This window comes from Electrona antarctica (assembly GCF_951216825.1).
Source record: "Electrona antarctica genome assembly, chromosome: 1".
Lineage (NCBI taxonomy): Eukaryota > Metazoa > Chordata > Actinopteri > Myctophiformes > Myctophidae > Electrona > Electrona antarctica.
This window is the reverse complement of record NC_136806.1, coordinates 44,753,104-44,773,318: the sequence shown is the minus strand read 5'-3', so window position 1 is coordinate 44,773,318 and position 20,215 is coordinate 44,753,104.

Below are 20,215 nucleotides of genomic sequence, written 5' to 3'. Positions count from 1 at the left end.
CAAGGCAGGGCAGGGCAGACCGGGCCAGGCAGACAGAGAGCCAGGCCTCGAGAGAGGCCTGGCTGAGCTGACTAACCCTAACCCTTGACTGCCTCGGCCGGCCTACCTGCATGCCTGCCTCGGCCTGCTTGCTTGCTTGCCTGCATGCTTGCCTGTCTCGTCCTGCCTGCCTGCCTGCCTGCCTGCCTGCCTGCCTGCCTGCCTGCAACTTGAATGAGGTGTGTAAACACTTATTTTACGGGAGTGGGTGTTGACCGTGGCTTTTGTGTTCTCCAGTTGTTTCTTGAAGGAGAGTGTTCTGTCCAGTGTAACTCCAAGTTACATGGGGTGGGTATGGTTAGGTTTTTGACCATCCCAAGTGACGCTCAGTTCTTTTTTCGCGTCTCGGTTCCTCAGGTGGAAGCTGCATAGTTGGGTTTTTGATGGGTGACTCAATCTTCTGGAAGTCTGCTTGTTGGGTGGTAATGCAGAGGTCGTCAGCGTAGATTAAACGCTGGCATTCTGTGGGTAGTGGCTGGTCGTTTGTGTAGATATTGAAAAGGAGGGGGGTGAGCACGCTACCTTGTGGGAGGCCGTTCTTTTGGGATTTCCATTTAATCCTCTGGTCATTTAACTGGACATAGAAGCACCTGTTGTTGAGGAGGCTTTTGATGACTTGACACAGGTCCAGGTCACCAGTCATGTCCAGTAGTTTCCTGACCATTGTGCGGTGTTGGACAGTGTTGTAGGCAGCAGAGAGATCTATGAATGCTGCTCCAGTTATTTGTTTTCCCTCAGACCCATCCTCAATGTGTTGGGTGAGGTTGAGCTCTGTCCAGCACAGGAGCGGCCGGGACGGAAACCAGCTTGGTCTTTAGTCAGCTTGGTGTCTATGAGTGGCATGAGGCGTTGGAGTAGCAGCCTCTCATAGAGCTTGTAGGTGATGCAGAGGTGGGAAATGGGTCGGTAGCTCTTTGGGGATGATGGGTCTTTGCCATGTTTGGGGATTGCAACCACTTTGGCCTTTCTCCAGACAGAAGGGATGGTTTTCTGTGCCATGCATGTGTTCAGCATCCCCAGGAGCCAGGTCTTTGCGTTAGGTCCCAGGTGCTGTATCATTCTGCCATTATGTCATCAATCCCTGCTACTTTTCCAGATTTCAACTTACCCATTGCAGTTTCGAGTTCTTCTAGGTCGAAGGTTTTGGTTTGAGGGCTGGCTGATTGTGTTTGGTCTGATGCCACTGTGTGATGGTGTTCTCCTGTGGGTCGGCAGCGGTGTTTGTTACGACTTTTGGCCACCAGTTGTGATGCAACAGAGTTTGCTGTGACCATTGTGATTATGGGTGGTGTGGTCTTTGCCAAGAAGGCGGATTGTGGCCCATGCCTTCCTGCTGTTTATTGTCATGTTGGTGTTCTCTATCATTTCCTTCCAGACTTTCCTCCGTTCATCCCCAACTTCACTGTCTATCTCCTGTGTTCTCCATTCATCTTGAGCGATACACAGTCGTCTGATGTGCGGGGGGGAGGTGCCGGCTAGCGCATAAAGGCACGTGATCGGCTCCAGCTTGAGCAGGCATACTCTGCTGTAGAGAAAGACAGGGCCATCCATGGCAGTTGCACGGATTGTTTGTGGGTCTGCGCCCCACTTGGAGTTCACTAGTTTTCACAGGATGTTATTGTGGGTGTTGACCGTGGCTTTTGTGTTCTCTAGGTGTTTTTTGAAGGAGAGTGTCCTGTCCAGTGTAACTCCAAGATACATGGGGAGGGTATGGTTGGAGAGTTTGTGACCATCCCAAGTGACGCTCAGTAATTTTTTCGCGTCTCGGTTCCTCAGGTGGAAGCTGCATAGTTGGGTTTATGTGTGTCTTTCTTTTTTTCTGTCTTTCTTTCTTAGGACGGAGATCAAGGTAGACGCCGTTGGAAGGCTCAACACAAGCCGATGCCCCTAGAGATCCTTCCCAAAGCTTCCCCCGGGGAGCTCAGCTAGCCAGCAAGCCTGCCCAGTCAGCCAACACAGCCAGCCAGCCCCGCCAGTCAGCCAGTGTAGAAAGTCAGGCTGCCAAGCCAGCGCACATCAGCCCTTGCAGCCAGCCCTTGCAGCCAGCCTTGCTCAGTCAGCTCAGCCTGGCCTCTCTTGCGGCCTGGCTCTCTGTCTGCCTGGCCCGGTCTGCCCGCCTTGCCTTGCAGCAACAGAACCAGTGAATATTTCAGGGTCAAGGTCATTTATACTGGTGAAGTTAATTTATACTGGTCAAGGTCATTTATATGGTGAAGGTAATTTATATTGGTCAAGGTCATTTATACTGGTGAAGGTCATTATTTTACTAGTCTTATGAAGGTCATTTATACTGGTCAAGGTCATTTATACTGGTGAAGGTCATTTACTAGTCTTATGAAGGTCATTTATGCTGGTCAATGTCATTGATACTGGCGCGCTATAGTACCCGATTCTTCATCATTGTTGAGGATTTGAAAGAAAGGTGAAAATCACGGAAAATCTAAAGGCTATAGTCCATTGCCTCAGAGGGCATACTATAGTAGCCTATGTAGTTTTTCACCATTTCGGAGGATTTGAAAAAAAGGTGAAAATCACGGAAAAGCGAAAGGCTATAGTCCATGGTCTCGGAGGGCATACAATAGTGTGCCACTTTTTGCATGATTTTTGAGGATTTGAAAAAGGTGAAAAGCGAAAGGCTGTAGTCCATGGTCTCGGAGGGCTTACTATAGTATGTCGTGTTTCATCATTTCGAAGGTCATCTATTCTGGTCAAGGTCATTTATACTGGTGATAGCTGGGTCCCAATTCGTCAACAAGATCGTGCACTTGGTGACACGTTTTTGATTTTTGGTATGGTGTTAGGTATGGTTATAAGGTTTTCAAAAACAATCGCAAACTAGTTGGGCTCGCCCCCTAGTGGTCTGTTTGCAATGAATCAAATATTAAAGTATATGGTTAAAAAACAAAATAATTGATAAAAGAGATTTTCCAATGGATTCTATTAGTATTGGGTATGCTAAATAACATATAAAAAATGTGGGTGAAAATAACTTCTGCAAAGGCATAATGTTCGAGATGGCGTCCACGGTGGCCTCAGTGAGCTTAAAATGCCTATAAACTGGGATTTAATACATACAAAATCATAACAATTATGCACTTGGTGACAAGTTTTTGGATTTGTGGCATGGTGTTAGGTATGGGCATAAGGTTTTCAAAAACCATCGCAAACGAGTTGGGCTCGCCCCCTAGTGGTCCGTTTGCAATGAATCCAATGTTAAATAGGCCAGCATTGGATTCATTGCAAACAGACCACTAGGGGGCGAGCCCAACTTGTTTGCGATGGTTTTTGAAAACATTATGCCCATATCTAACATCATGCCAAATATCTAAAACCTGTCACCAAGTGCATAATTGTTATGATTTGTTATGTATTCAATCCAAGTTTATAGGCATTTTAAGCTCAACTGAGGCCACCGTGGACGCCATCTTGAAAATGATGCCTTTCCCGAAGTTATTTTTTCCTACATTTTGAATATGTTATTTAGCATACCTAATACTAATAGAATCCATTGAATTTTTTATTTTATCCATTATTATGGTTTTTAACCATATACTGGCCCATTTAATATTAGATTCATTGCAAACGGACCACTAGGGGGGCGAGCCCAACTCGTTTGCGATGCTTTTTGAAAACCTTATAACCATACCTAACACCATGCCAAAAAACAAAAACTTGTCACCAAGTGCACGATTATAACGAATTGGGACCCATCTATATAGTATGTTGTTTTGCACGATTTCAGAGAAAAAGGTAAAAATCGTGAAAAAGCGAAAGGCTATAGTCCATGGTGTCGGAGGGAATACTATAGTATGTCGTTTTTCACGATTTCGGAGGATTTGAAAAAAAGGTTAAAATCGCGGAAAAGCGAAAGGCTATAGTCCATGGTCACGGACCGCATACTGGTCAAGGTAATTTATACTGGTCAAGGTCATTTATACTGGTCAAGGTCATTTATACTGGTCAAGGTCATTTACTAGTCTTATGAAGGTCATTTATACTGCTCAAGGTCATTGATATTGGTCAAGGTCATTTACGAGTCTTATGAAGGTTATTTATACTAGTCAAGGTCATTTATACTCTCAAGGTCATTGATATTGGTCAAGGTCATTGATATTGGTCAAGGTCATTGAGCGACGCGCTATAGTGCGCGAGTCTTCATCATTGTTGAGGATTTGAAAAAAAGGTGAAAGGCTATAGTCCAAGGTCTCGGAGGGCTTTAAATAAATACTTTCTGAAGTCTATGAGGAAAATGAACAGGGATTTATTTTCCGGGTCTCTCGAGGGGGCGGGACTGCGACGCTCTATAGTATGCCGTGGTGCAACCCACCCCCCCTTACTTCACACGGGTGTGATTTTCATGATTTTGGAGGATTAAAAAAAAAGAAAAAAGAAGGGCATACCATGGTTTCGGACTGCATGACGTTTTTCATGATTTTTCAGGATTTGAGAACAAGATGAAAAAAATGGACCTGTAAATTACAACAAAACAAACTAAGGCACTGGTGTGGTACTCCTGGTTTTCCAGAACGGGGTTCAAGTCCCTGCAGTGCTCTGCTCAATGTGTTGTATTTACATGGTTTATTTAAATGTTCTGCTCATTGTTCATCCTTTTCATAGATGATAACCCTTAGGTTCTCTACTGTGTTTGTACTCCCTACAGTTAGGTTACCAAGTCTATTTATTACATATGATATTCTGTTCACTAGACCCAGAACAAAGTATGAGAACGTCTCTTATTTTTGTTTGAGAAAGTTCTCACACGTATATTTCTTCTGCAAAAATTGGTGATGAAGTGATGTTTTATGAGCAACACAACACTGACTCATCAAAGTTGGTTTGGGAACTTTATACATTGTGAGATACTTGAATGTGTTCTTATATTATAGCCCATCGCCATGGTCATAAATGATGAAAAACGAGGATTTGAAAAAAAGATCCTCATTTACATCATTTTTGACCATGGGTTGTAGCCCATCTCAGATGGCATACTATAGCATGCCGTTTTTCATCATTTTTGAGGATTTGAAAAAAAAGATGGAAATCACTCGAGACAATGGACTATAGCCCATGGTCTCGGAGTGATTTTCGTCTTTTTTTTTTGAATCCTCGTTTTTCATCATTTTTGACCATGGGCTGTAGCCATAGAGTATATAAAAGGATAGAGACTGAACTGGCGCGAAGCTCCGCCCCCCCAGCTATTCATGTCAGTGGAAGTTGCTCAGTGGCGTTTTGAAGCACCCGGAAGACTGCCGGAAAAAAGGATTGAAAAACAAGGATTTGAAAAAAAGACGAAAATCACTCCGAGACCATGGGCTATAGCCCATGGACTCGAAGTAATTTGTCTTTTTTTCAAATCCTTGTTTTTCATCATTTATGACCATGGCGATGGGCTATAGCCCATGGTCTCGAACGGCATACTATAGCATGCCGTTTTCCATCATTTTTGAGGATTTGAAAAAAAGACGAAAATCACTCCGAGTCGAGACCATGGGCTATAGCCCATCGTCTCGGAGTCATTTTCGTCTTTTTTTCAAATCCTCGTTTTTCATCATTTATGACCATGGCGATGGGCTATAGCCCATGGTCTCGAACGGCATACTATAGCATGCCGTTTTCCATCATTTTTGAGGATTTGAAAAAAAGACGAAAATCACTCCGAGACCATGGGCTATAGCCCATCGTCTCGGAGTCATTTTCGTCTTTTTTTCAAATCTTTGTTTTTCATCATTTATGACCATGGCGATGGGCTATAGCCCATGGTCTCGAACGGCATACTATAGCATGCCGTTTTGCATCATTTTTGAGGATTTGAAAAAAAGACGAAAATCACTCCGAGACCATGGGCTATAGCCCATCGTCTCGGAGTCATTTGTCTTTTTTTCAAATCTTTGTTTTTCATCATTTATGACCATGGCGATGGGCTATAGCCCATGGTCTCGAACGGCATACTATAGCATGCCGTTTTGCATCATTTTTGAGGATTTGAAAAAAAGACGAAAATCACTCCGAGACCATGGGCTATAGCCCATCGTCTCGGAGTCATTTTCGTCTTTTTTTCAAATCCTTGTTTTTCATCATTTATGACCATGGCGATGGGCTAAAGCCCATGGTCTCGAACGGCATGCTATAGTATTCCGTTTTGCATCATTTTTGAGGATTTGAAAAAAAGACGAAAATCACTCCGAGACCATGGGCTATAGCCCATCGTCTCGGAGTCATTTTCGTCTTTTTTTCAAATCCTCGTTTTTCATCATTTATGACCATGGCGATGGGCTATAGCCCATGGTCTTGAACGGCATACTATAGCATGCCGTTTTGCATCATTTTTGAGGATTTGAAAAAAAGACGAAAATCACTCCGAGACCATGGGCTATAGCCCATCGTCTCGGAGTCATTTTCGTCTTTTTTTCAAATCCTTGTTTTTCATCATTTATGACCATGGCGATGGGCTATAGCCCATGGTCTCGAACGGCATACTATAGCATGCCGTTTTCCATCATTTTTGAGGATTTGAAAAAAAGACGAAAATCACTCCGAGACCATGGGCTATAGCCCATCGTCTCGGAGTCATTTTCGTCTTTTTTTCAAATCCTTGTTTTTCATAATTTATGACCATGGCGATGGGCTATAGCCCATGGTCTTGAACGGCATACTATAGCATGCCGTTTTCCATCATTTTTGAGGATTTGAAAAAAAGACGAAAATCACTCCGAGTCGAGACCATGGGCTATAGCCCATCGTCTCGGAGTCATTTTCGTCTTTTTTTTCAAACCCTTGTTTTTCATCATTTATGACCATGGCGATGGGCTATAGCCCATGGTCTCGAACGGCATACTATAGCATGCCGTTTTGCATCATTTTTGAGGATTTGAAAAAAAGACAAAAAATCACTCCGAGACCATGGGCTATAGCCCATCGTCTCGGAGTCATTTTCGTCTTTTTTTCAAATCCTTTTTTTTCATCATTTATGACCATGGCGATGGGCTAAGGCCCATGGTCTCGAACGGCATGCTATAGCATGCCGTTTTGCATCATTTTTGAGGATTTGAAAAAAAGACGAAAATCACTCCGAGACCATGGGCTTATAGCCCATCTTCTCGGAGTCATTTTCGTCTTTTTTTCAAATCCTTGTTTTTCATCATTTATGACCATGGCGATGGGCTATAGCCCATGGTCTTGAACGGCATACTATAGCATGCCGTTTTGCATCATTTTTGAGGATTTGAAAAAAAGACGAAAATCACTCCGAGACCATGGGCTATAGCCCATGGACTCGAAGTCATTTTCGTCTTTTTTTCAAATCCTTGTTTTTCATCATTTATGACCATGGCGATGGGCTATAGCCCATGGTCTCGAACGGCATACTATAGCATGCCGTTTTCCATCATTTTTGAGGATTTGAAAAAAAGACGAAAATCACTCCGAGACCATGGGCTATAGCCCATCGTCTCGGAGTCATTTTCGTCTTTTTTTCAAATCTTTGTTTTTCATCATTTATGACCATGGCGATGGGCTATAGCCCATGGTCTCGAACGGCATACTATAGCATTCCGTTTTGCATCATTTTTGAGGATTTGAAAAAAAGACGAAAATCACTCCGAGACCATGGCCTATAGCCCATCGTCTCGGAGTAATTTTCGTCTTTTTTTCAAATCCTTGTTTTTCATCATTTATGACCATGGCGATGGGCTAAAGCCCATGGTCTCGAACGGCATGCTATAGTATTCCGTTTTGCATCATTTTTGAGGATTTGAAAAAAAGACGAAAATCACTCCGAGACCATGGGCTATAGCCCATCGTCTCGGAGTCATTTTCGTCTTTTTTTCAAATCCTTGTTTTTCATCATTTATGACCATGGCGATGGGCTATAGCCCATGGTCTCGAACGGCATGCTATAGCATGCCGTTTTGCATCATTTTTGAGGATTTGAAAAACAGACGAAAATCACTCCGAGACCATGGGCTATAGCCCATCGTCTCGGAGTCATTTTCGTCTTTTTTTCAAATCCTTGTTTTTTCATCATTTATGACCATGGCGATGGGCTATAGCCCATGGTCTCGAACGGCATACTATAGCATGCCGTTTTGCATCATTTTTGAGGATTTGAAAAAAAGACAAAAAATCACTCCGAGACCACGGGCTATAGCCCATCGTCTCGGAGTCATTTTCGTCTTTTTTTCAAATCCTTGTTTTTCATCATTTATGACCATGGCGATGGGCTAAGGCCCATGGTCTCGAACGGCATGCTATAGCATGCCGTTTTGCATCATTTTTGAGGATTTGAAAAAAAGACGAAAATCAATCCGAGACCATGGGCTATAGCCCATCGTCTCGGAGTCATTTTCGTCTTTTTTTCAAATCCTCGTTTTTCATCATTTATGACCATGGCGATGGGCTATAGCCCATGGTCTCGAACGGCATGCTATAGCATGCCGTTTTGCATCATTTTTGAGGATTTGAAAAAAAGACAAAAAATCACTCCGAGACCATGGGCTATAGCCCATCGTCTCGGAGTCATTTTCGTCTTTTTTTCAAACCCTTGTTTTTCATCATTTATGACCATGGCAATGGGCTATAGCCCATGGTCTCGAACGGCATACTATAGCATGCCGTTTTGCATCATTTTTGAGGATTTGAAAAAAAGACGAAAATCACTCCGAGACAATGGGCTATAGCCCATCGTCTCGGAGTCATTTTCGTCTTTTTTTCAAATCCTTGTTTTTCATAATTTATGACCATGGCGATGGGCTATAGCCCATGGTCTTGAACGGCATACTATAGCATGCCGTTTTCCATCATTTTTGAGGATTTGAAAAAAAGACGAAAATCACTCCGAGTCGAGACCATGGGCTATAGCCCATCGTCTCGGAGTCATTTTCGTCTTTTTTTTCAAACCCTTGTTTTTCATCATTTATGACCATGGCGATGGGCTATAGCCCATGGTCTCGAACGGCATACTATAGCATGCCGTTTTGCATCATTTTTGAGGATTTGAAAAAAAGACAAAAAATCACTCCGAGACCATGGGCTATAGCCCATCGTCTCGGAGTCATTTTCGTCTTTTTTTCAAACCCTTGTTTTTCATCATTTATGACCATGGCGATGGGCTATAGCCCATGGTCTCGAACGGCATGCTATAGCATGCCGTTTTGCATCATTTTTGAGGATTTGAAAAACAGACGAAAATCACTCCGAGACCATGGGCTATAGCCCATCGTCTCGGAGTCATTTTCGTCTTTTTTTCAAATCCTTGTTTTTTCATCATTTATGACCATGGCGATGGGCTATAGCCCATGGTCTCGAACGGCATACTATAGCATGCCGTTTTGCATCATTTTTGAGGATTTGAAAAAAAGACAAAAAATCACTCCGAGACCATGGGCTATAGCCCATCGTTTCGGAGTCATTTTCGTCTTTTTTTCAAATCCTTGTTTTTCATCATTTATGACCATGGCGATGGGCTAAGGCCCATGGTCTCGAACGGCATGCTATAGCATGCCGTTTTGCATCATTTTTGAGGATTTGAAAAAAAGACGAAAATCAATCCGAGACCATGGGCTATAGCCCATCGTCTCGGAGTCATTTTCGTCTTTTTTTCAAATCCTCGTTTTTCATCATTTATGACCATGGCGATGGGCTATAGCCCATGGTCTCGAACGGCATGCTATAGCATGCCGTTTTGCATCATTTTTGAGGATTTGAAAAAAAGACAAAAAATCACTCCGAGACCATGGGCTATAGCCCATCGTCTCGGAGTCATTTTCGTCTTTTTTTCAAACCCTTGTTTTTCATCATTTATGACCATGGCAATGGGCTATAGCCCATGGTCTCGAACGGCATACTATAGCATGCCGTTTTGCATCATTTTTGAGGATTTGAAAAAAAGACGAAAATCACTCCGAGACAATGGGCTATAGCCCATCGTCTCGGAGTCATTTTCGTCTTTTTTTCAAATCCTTGTTTTTCATAATTTATGACCATGGCGATGGGCTATAGCCCATGGTCTTGAACGGCATACTATAGCATGCCGTTTTCCATCATTTTTGAGGATTTGAAAAAAAGACGAAAATCACTCCGAGTCGAGACCATGGGCTATAGCCCATCGTCTCGGAGTCATTTTCGTCTTTTTTTTCAAACCCTTGTTTTTCATCATTTATGACCATGGCGATGGGCTATAGCCCATGGTCTCGAACGGCATACTATAGCATGCCGTTTTGCATCATTTTTGAGGATTTGAAAAAAAGACAAAAAATCACTCCGAGACCATGGGCTATAGCCCATCGTCTCGGAGTCATTTTCGTCTTTTTTTCAAACCCTTGTTTTTCATCATTTATGACCATGGCGATGGGCTATAGCCCATGGTCTTGAACGGCATACTATAGCATGCCGTTTTCCATAATTTTTGAGGATTTGAAAAAAAGACGAAAATCACTCCGAGTCGAGACCATGGGCTAAAGCCCATCGTCTCGGAGTCATTTTCGTTTTTTTTTTCAAATCCTTGTTTTTCATCATTTATGACCATGGCGATGGGCTATAGCCCATGGTCTCGAACGGCATACTATAGCATGCCGTTTTGCATCATTTTTGAGGATTTGAAAAAAAGACAAAAAATCACTCCGAGACCATGGGCTATAGCCCATCGTCTCGGAGTCATTTTCTTCTTTTTTTCAAATCCTTGTTTTTCATCATTTATGACCATGGCGATGGGCTAAGGCCCATGGTCTCGAACGGCATGCTATAGCATGCCGTTTTGCATCATTTTTGAGGATTTGAAAAAAAGACGAAAATCAATCCGAGACCATGGGCTATAGCCCATCGTCTCGGAGTCATTTTCGTCTTTTTTTCAAATCCTCGTTTTTCATCATTTATGACCATGGCGATGGGCTATAGCCCATGGTCTCGAACGGCATGCTATAGCATGCCGTTTTGCATAATTTTTGAGGATTTGAAAAACAGACGAAAATCACTCCGAGACCATGGGCTATAGCCCATCGTCTCGGAGTAATTTTCGTCTTTTTTTAAAATCCTTGTTTTTCATCATTAATGACCATGGCGATGGGCTATAGCCCATGGTCTTGAACGGCATACTATAGCATGCCGTTTTGCATCATTTTTGAGGATTTGAAAAAAAGACGAAAATCACTCCGAGACCATGGGCTTATAGCCCATCTTCTCGGAGTCATTTTCGTCTTTTTTTCAAATCCTTGTTTTTCATCATTTATGACCATGGCGATGGGCTATAGCCCATGGTCTTGAACGGCATACTATAGCATGCCGTTTTGCATCATTTTTGAGGATTTGAAAAAAAGACGAAAATCACTCCGAGACCATGGGCCCATGGACTCGAAGTCATTTTCGTCTTTTTTTCAAATCCTTGTTTTTCATCATTTATGACCATGGCGATGGGCTATAGCCCATGGTCTCGAACGGCATACTATAGCATGCCGTTTTCCATCATTTTTGAGGATTTGAAAAAAAGACGAAAATCACTCCGAGTCGAGACCATGGGCTATAGCCCATCGTCTCGGAGTCATTTTCGTCTTTTTTTCAAATCCTTGTTTTTCATCATTATGACCATGGCGATGGGCTATAGCCCATGGTCTCGAACGGCATACTATAGCATGCCGTTTTCCATCATTTTTGAGGATTTGAAAAAAAGACGAAAATCACTCCGAGACCATGGGCTATAGCCCATCGTCTCGGAGTCATTTTCGTCTTTTTTTCAAATCCTTGTTTTTCATCATTTATGACCATGGCGATGGGCTATAGCCCATGGTCTCGAACGGCATACTATAGCATGCCGTTTTCCATAATTTTTGAGGATTTGAAAAAAAGACGAAAATCACTCCGAGTCGAGACCATGGGCTAAAGCCCATCGTCTCGGAGTCATTTTCGTCTTTTTTTCAAATCCTTGTTTTTCATCATTTATGACCATGGCGATGGGCTAAAGCCCATGGTCTCGAACGGCATGCTATAGTATTCCGTTTTGCATCATTTTTGAGGATTTGAAAAAAAGACGAAAATCACTCCGAGACAATGGGCTATAGCCCATCGTCTCGGAGTCATTTTCGTCTTTTTTTCAAATCCTTGTTTTTCATAATTTATGACCATGGCGATGGGCTATAGCCCATGGTCTTGAACGGCATACTATAGCATGCCGTTTTCCATAATTTTTGAGGATTTGAAAAAAAGACGAAAATCACTCCGAGTCGAGACCATGGGCTAAAGTCCATCGTCTCGGAGTCATTTTCGTTTTTTTTTTCAAATCCTTGTTTTTCATCATTTATGACCATGGCGATGGGCTATAGCCCATGGTCTCGAACGGCATACTATAGCATGCCGTTTTGCATCATTTTTGAGGATTTGAAAAAAAGACAAAAAATCACTCCGAGACCATGGGCTATAGCCCATCGTCTCGGAGTCATTTTCGTCTTTTTTTCAAATCCTTGTTTTTCATCATTTATGACCATGGCGATGGGCTAAGGCCCATGGTCTCGAACGGCATGCTATAGCATGCCGTTTTGCATCATTTTTGAGGATTTGAAAAAAAGACGAAAATCAATCCGAGACCATGGGCTATAGCCCATCGTCTCGGAGTCATTTTCGTCTTTTTTTCAAATCCTCGTTTTTCATCATTTATGACCATGGCGATGGGCTATAGCCCATGGTCTCGAACGGCATGCTATAGCATGCCGTTTTGCATAATTTTTGAGGATTTGAAAAACAGACGAAAATCACTCCGAGACCATGGGCTATAGCCCATCGTCTCGGAGTCATTTTCGTCTTTTTTTCAAATCCTTGTTTTTCATCATTAATGACCATGGCGATGGGCTATAGCCCATGGTCTTGAACGGCATACTATAGCATGCCGTTTTGCATCATTTTTGAGGATTTGAAAAAAAGACGAAAATCACTCCGAGACCATGGGCTTATAGCCCATCTTCTCGGAGTCATTTTCGTCTTTTTTTCAAATCCTTGTTTTTCATCATTTATGACCATGGCGATGGGCTATAGCCCATGGTCTTGAACGGCATACTATAGCATGCCGTTTTGCATCATTTTTGAGGATTTGAAAAAAAGACGAAAATCACTCCGAGACCATGGGCCCATGGACTCGAAGTCATTTTCGTCTTTTTTTCAAATCCTTGTTTTTCATCATTTATGACCATGGCGATGGGCTATAGCCCATGGTCTCGAACGGCATACTATAGCATGCCGTTTTCCATCATTTTTGAGGATTTGAAAAAAAGACGAAAATCACTCCGAGTCGAGACCATGGGCTATAGCCCATCGTCTCGGAGTCATTTTCGTCTTTTTTTCAAATCCTTGTTTTTCATCATTATGACCATGGCGATGGGCTATAGCCCATGGTCTCGAACGGCATACTATAGCATGCCGTTTTCCATCATTTTTGAGGATTTGAAAAAAAGACGAAAATCACTCCGAGACCATGGGCTATAGCCCATCGTCTCGGAGTCATTTTCGTCTTTTTTTCAAATCCTTGTTTTTCATCATTTATGACCATGGCGATGGGCTATAGCCCATGGTCTCGAACGGCATACTATAGCATGCCGTTTTCCATAATTTTTGAGGATTTGAAAAAAAGACGAAAATCACTCCGAGTCGAGACCATGGGCTAAAGCCCATCGTCTCGGAGTCATTTTCGTCTTTTTTTCAAATCCTTGTTTTTCATCATTTATGACCATGGCGATGGGCTAAAGCCCATGGTCTCGAACGGCATGCTATAGTATTCCGTTTTGCATCATTTTTGAGGATTTGAAAAAAAGACGAAAATCACTCCGAGACCATGGGCTATAGCCCATCGTCTCGGAGTCATTTTCGTCTTTTTTTCAAATCCTTGTTTTTCATCATTTATGACCATGGCGATGGGCTAAGGCCCATGGTCTCGAACGGCATGCTATAGCATGCCGTTTTGCATCATTTTTGAGGATTTGAAAAAAAGACGAAAATCACTCCGAGACCATGGGCTATAGCCCATCGTCTCGGAGTCATTTTCGTCTTTTTTTCAAATCCTCGTTTTTCATCATTTATGACCATGGCGATGGGCTATAGCCCATGGTCTCGAACGGCATGCTATAGCATGCCGTTTTGCATAATTTTTGAGGATTTGAAAAACAGACGAAAATCACTCCGAGACCATGGGCTATAGCCCATCGTCTCGGAGTCATTTTCGTCTTTTTTTCAAATCCTTGTTTTTCATCATTTATGACCATGGCGATGGGCTATAGCCCATGGTCTCGAACGGCATACTATAGCATGCCGTTTTCCATCATTTTTGAGGATTTGAAAAAAAGACGAAAATCACTCCGAGACCATGGGCTATAGCCCATCGTCTCGGAGTCATTTTCGTCTTTTTTTCAAATCCTTGTTTTTCATCATTTATGACCATGGCGATGGGCTATAGCCCATGGTCTTGAACGGCATACTATACCATGCCGTTTTCCATCATTTTTGAGGATTTGAAAAAAAGACGAAAATCACTCCGAGACCATGGGCTATAGCCCATCGTCTCGGAGTCATTTTCGTCTTTTTTTTCAAATACTTGTTTTTCATCATTTATGACCATGGCAATGGGCTATAGCCCATGGTCTCGAACGGCATACTATAGCATGCCGTTTTGCATCATTTTTGAGGATTTGAAAAAAAGACGAAAATCACTCCGAGACAATGGGCTATAGCCCATCGTCTCGGAGTCATTTTCGTCTTTTTTTCAAATCCTTGTTTTTCATCATTTATGACCATGGCGATGGGCTATAGCTCATGGTCTTGAACGGCATACTATAGCATGCCGTTTTGCATCATTTTTGAGGATTTGAAAAAAAGACGAAAATGACTCCGAGACCATGGGCTATAGCCCATCGTCTCGGAGTGATTTTCGTCTTTTTTTTTTAATCCTTGTTTTTCATCAGTTATGACCATGGTGATGGGCTAAGGCCCATGGTCTCGAACGGCATGCTATAGCATGCCGTTTTGCATCATTTTTGAGGATTTGAAAAAAAGACGAAAATCACTCCGAGACCATGGGCTATAGCCCATCGTCTCGGAGTCATTTTCGTCTTTTTTTCAAATCCTTGTTTTTCATCATTTATGACCATGGCGATGGGCTATAGCCCATGGTCTTGAACGGCATACTATAGCATGCCGTTTTGCATCATTTTTGAGGATTTGAAAAAAAGACGAAAATCACTCCGAGACCATGGGCTATAGCCCATCGTCTCGGAGTGATTTTCGTCTTTTTTTTTAAATCCTTGTTTTTCATCAGTTATGACCATGGTGATGGGCTAAGGCCCATGGTCTCGAACGGCATGCTATAGCATGCCGTTTTGCATCATTTTTGAGGATTTGAAAAAAAGACGAAAATCACTCCGAGACCATGGGCTATAGCCCATCGTCTCGGAGTCATTTTCGTCTTTTTTTCAAATCCTTGTTTTTCATCATTAATGACCATGGCGATGGGCTATAGCCCATGGTCTCGAACGGCATACTATAGCATGCCGTTTTCCATAATTTTTGAGGATTTGAAAAAAAGACGAAAATCACTCCGAGACCATGGGCTATAGCCCATCGTCTCAGGAGTCATTTTCGTCTTTTTTTAAAATCCTTGTTTTTCATCATTTATGACCATGGCGATGGGCTATAGCCCATGGTCTCGAACGGCATACTATAGCATGCCGTTTTGCATCATTTTTGAGGATTTGAAAAAAAGACGAAAATCACTCCGAGACCATGGGCTATAGCCCATCGTCTCGGAGTCATTTTCGTCTTTTTTTCAAATCCTTGTTTTTCATCATTAATGACCGTGGCGATGGGCTATAGCCCATGGTCTCGAACGGCATACTATAGCATGCCGTTTTCCATCATTTTTGAGGATTTGAAAAAAAGACGAAAATCACTCCGAGACCATGGGCTATAGCCCATCGTCTCGGAGTCATTTTCGTCTTTTTTTCAAATCCTTGTTTTTCATCATTTATGACCATGGCGATGGGCTAAGGCCCATGGTCTCGAACGGCATGCTATAGCATGCCGTTTTGCATCATTTTTGAGGATTTGAAAAAAAGACGAAAATCACTCCGAGACCATGGGCTATAGCCCATCGTCTCGGAGTCATTTTCGTCTTTTTTTCAAATCCTTGTTTTTCATCATTTATGACCATGGCGATGGGCTATAGCCCATGGTCTTGAACGGCATGCTATAGCATGCCGTTTTGCATCATTTTTGAGGATTTGAAAAAAAGACGAAAATCACTCCGAGACCATGGGCTATAGCCCATCGTCTCGGAGTCATTTTCGTCTTTTTTTCAAATCTTTGTTTTTCATCATTTATGACCATGGCGATGGGCTATAGCCCATGGTCTCGAACGGCATACTATAGCATGCCGTTTTGCATCATTTTTGAGGATTTGAAAAAAAGACGAAAATCACTCCGAGACCATGGGCTATAGCCCATCGTCTCGGAGTCATTTTCGTCTTTTTTTTCAAATACTTGTTTTTCATCATTTATGACCATGGCAATGGGCTATAGCCCATGGTCTCGAACGGCATACTATAGCATGCCGTTTTGCATCATTTTTGAGGATTTGAAAAAAAGACGAAAATCACTCCGAGACAATGGGCTATAGCCCATCGTCTCGGAGTCATTTTCGTCTTTTTTTCAAATCCTTGTTTTTCATCATTTATGACCATGGCGATGGGCTATAGCTCATGGTCTTGAACGGCATACTATAGCATGCCGTTTTGCATCATTTTTGAGGATTTGAAAAAAAGACGAAAATGACTCCGAGACCATGGGCTATAGCCCATCGTCTCGGAGTGATTTTCGTCTTTTTTTTTTAATCCTTGTTTTTCATCAGTTATGACCATGGTGATGGGCTAAGGCCCATGGTCTCGAACGGCATGCTATAGCATGCCGTTTTGCATCATTTTTGAGGATTTGAAAAAAAGACGAAAATCACTCCGAGACCATGGGCTATAGCCCATCGTCTCGGAGTCATTTTCGTCTTTTTTTCAAATCCTTGTTTTTCATCATTTATGACCATGGCGATGGGCTATAGCCCATGGTCTTGAACGGCATACTATAGCATGCCGTTTTGCATCATTTTTGAGGATTTGAAAAAAAGACAAAAATCACTCCGAGACCATGGGCTATAGCCCATCGTCTCGGAGTCATTTTCGTCTTTTTTTCAAATCCTTGTTTTTCATCATTTATGACCATGGCGATGGGCTATAGCCCATGGTCTTGAACGGCATACTATAGCATGCCGTTTTGCATCATTTTTGAGGATTTGAAAAAAAGACGAAAATCACTCCGAGACCATGGGCTATAGCCCATCGTCTCGGAGTGATTTTCGTCTTTTTTTTTTAATCCTTGTTTTTCATCAGTTATGACCATGGTGATGGGCTAAGGCCCATGGTCTCGAACGGCATGCTATAGCATGCCGTTTTGCATCATTTTTGAGGATTTGAAAAAAAGACGAAAATCACTCCGAGACCATGGGCTATATAGCCCATCGTCTCGGAGTCATTTTCGTCTTTTTTTCAAATCCTTGTTTTTCATCATTTATGACCATGGCGATGGGCTATAGCCCATGGTCTTGAACGGCATACTATAGCATGCCGTTTTGCATCATTTTTGAGGATTTGAAAAAAAGACGAAAATCACTCCGAGACCATGGGCTATAGCCCATCGTCTCGGAGTGATTTTCGTCTTTTTTTTTTAATCCTTGTTTTTCATCAGTTATGACCATGGTGATGGGCTAAGGCCCATGGTCTCGAACGGCATGCTATAGCATGCCGTTTTGCATCATTTTTGAGGATTTGAAAAAAAGACGAAAATCACTCCGAGACCATGGGCTATAGCCCATCGTCTCGGAGTCATTTTCGTCTTTTTTTCAAATCCTTGTTTTTCATCATTAATGACCATGGCGATGGGCTATAGCCCATGGTCTCAAACGGCATACTATAGCATGCCGTTTTCCATCATTTTTGAGGATTTGAAAAAAAGACGAAAATCACTCCGAGACCATGGGCTATAGCCCATCGTCTCAGGAGTCATTTTCGTCTTTTTTTAAAATCCTTGTTTTTCATCATTTATGACCATGGCGATGGGCTATAGCCCATGGTCTCGAACGGCATACTATAGCATGCCGTTTTGCATCATTTTTGAGGATTTGAAAAAAAGACGAAAATCACTCCGAGACCATGGGCTATAGCCCATCGTCTCGGAGTCATTTTCGTCTTTTTTTCAAATCCTTGTTTTTCATCATTAATGACCGTGGCGATGGGCTATAGCCCATGGTCTCGAACGGCATACTATAGCATGCCGTTTTGCATCATTTTTGAGGATTTGAAAAAAAGACGAAAATCACTCCGAGACCATGGGCTATAGCCCATCGTCTCGTCATTTTCGTCTTTTTTTCAAATCCTTGTTTTTCATCATTTATGACCATGGCGATGGGCTAAGGCCCATGGTCTCGAACGGCATGCTATAGCATGCCGTTTTGCATCATTTTTGAGGATTTGAAAAAAAGACGAAAATCACTCCGAGACCATGGGCTATAGCCCATCGTCTCGGAGTGATTTTCGTCTTTTTTTCAAATCCTTGTTTTTCGTCATTTATGACCATGGCGATGGGCTATAGCCCATGGTCTTGAACGGCATACTATAGCATGCCGTTTTGCATCATTTTTGAGGATTTGAAAAAAAGACGAAAATCACTCCGAGACCATGGGCTATAGCCCATCGTCTCGGAGTGATTTTCGTCTTTTTTTTTTAATCCTTGTTTTTCATCAGTTATGACCATGGTGATGGGCTAAGGCCCATGGTCTCGAACGGCATGCTATAGCATGCCGTTTTGCATCATTTTTGAGGATTTGAAAAAAAGACGAAAATCACTCCGAGACCATGGGCTATAGCCCATCGTCTCGGAGTCATTTTCATCTTTTTTTCAAATCCTTGTTTTTCATCATTAATGACCATGGCGATGGGCTATAGCCCATGGTCTCGAACGGCATACTATAGCATGCCGTTTTCCATCATTTTTGAGGATTTGAAAAAAAGACGAAAATCACTCCGAGACCATGGGCTATAGCCCATCGTCTCAGGAGTCATTTTCGTCTTTTTTTAAAATCCTTGTTTTTCATCATTTATGACCATGGCGATGGGCCATAGCCCATGGTCTCGAACGGCATACTATAGCATGCCGTTTTGCATCATTTTTGAGGATTTGAAAAAAAGACGAAAATCACTCCGAGACCATGGGCTATAGCCCATCGTCTCGGAGTCATTTTCGTCTTTTTTTCAAATCCTTGTTTTGAAAAAAAGACGAAAATCACTCCGAGACCATGGGCTATAGCCCATCGTCTCGGAGTCATTTTCGTCTTTTTTTCAAATCCTTGTTTTTCATCATTTATGACCATGGCGATGGGCTAAGGCCCATGGTCTCGAACGGCATGCTATAGCATGCCGTTTTGCATCATTTTTGAGGATTTGAAAAAAAGACGAAAATCACTCCGAGACCATGGGCTATAGCCCATCGTCTCGGAGTCATTTTCGTCTTTTTTTCAAATCCTTGTTTTTCATCATTTATGACCATGGCGATGGGCTATAGCCCATGGTCTTGAACGGCATGCTATAGCATGCCGTTTTGCATCATTTTTGAGGATTTGAAAAAAAGACGAAAATCACTCCGAGACCATGGGCTATAGCCCATCGTCTCGGAGTCATTTTCGTCTTTTTTTCAAATCTTTGTTTTTCATCATTTATGACCATGGCGATGGGCTATAGCCCATGGTCTCGAACGGCATACTATAGCATGCCGTTTTGCATCATTTTTGAGGATTTGAAAAAAAGACGAAAATCACTCCGAGGCCATGGGCTATAGCCCATCGTCTCGGAGTCATTTTCGTCTTTTTTTCAAATCCTTGTTTTTCATCATTAATGACCATGGCGATGGGCTATAGCCCATGGTCTTGAACAGCATACTATAGCATGCCGTTTTGCATCATTTTTGAGGATTTGAAAAAAAGACGAAAATCACTCCGAGACCATGGGCTATAGCCCATCGTCTCGGAGTCATTTTCGTCTTTTTTTTCAAATACTTGTTTTTCATCATTTATGACCATGGCAATGGGCTATAGCCCATGGTCTCGAACGGCATA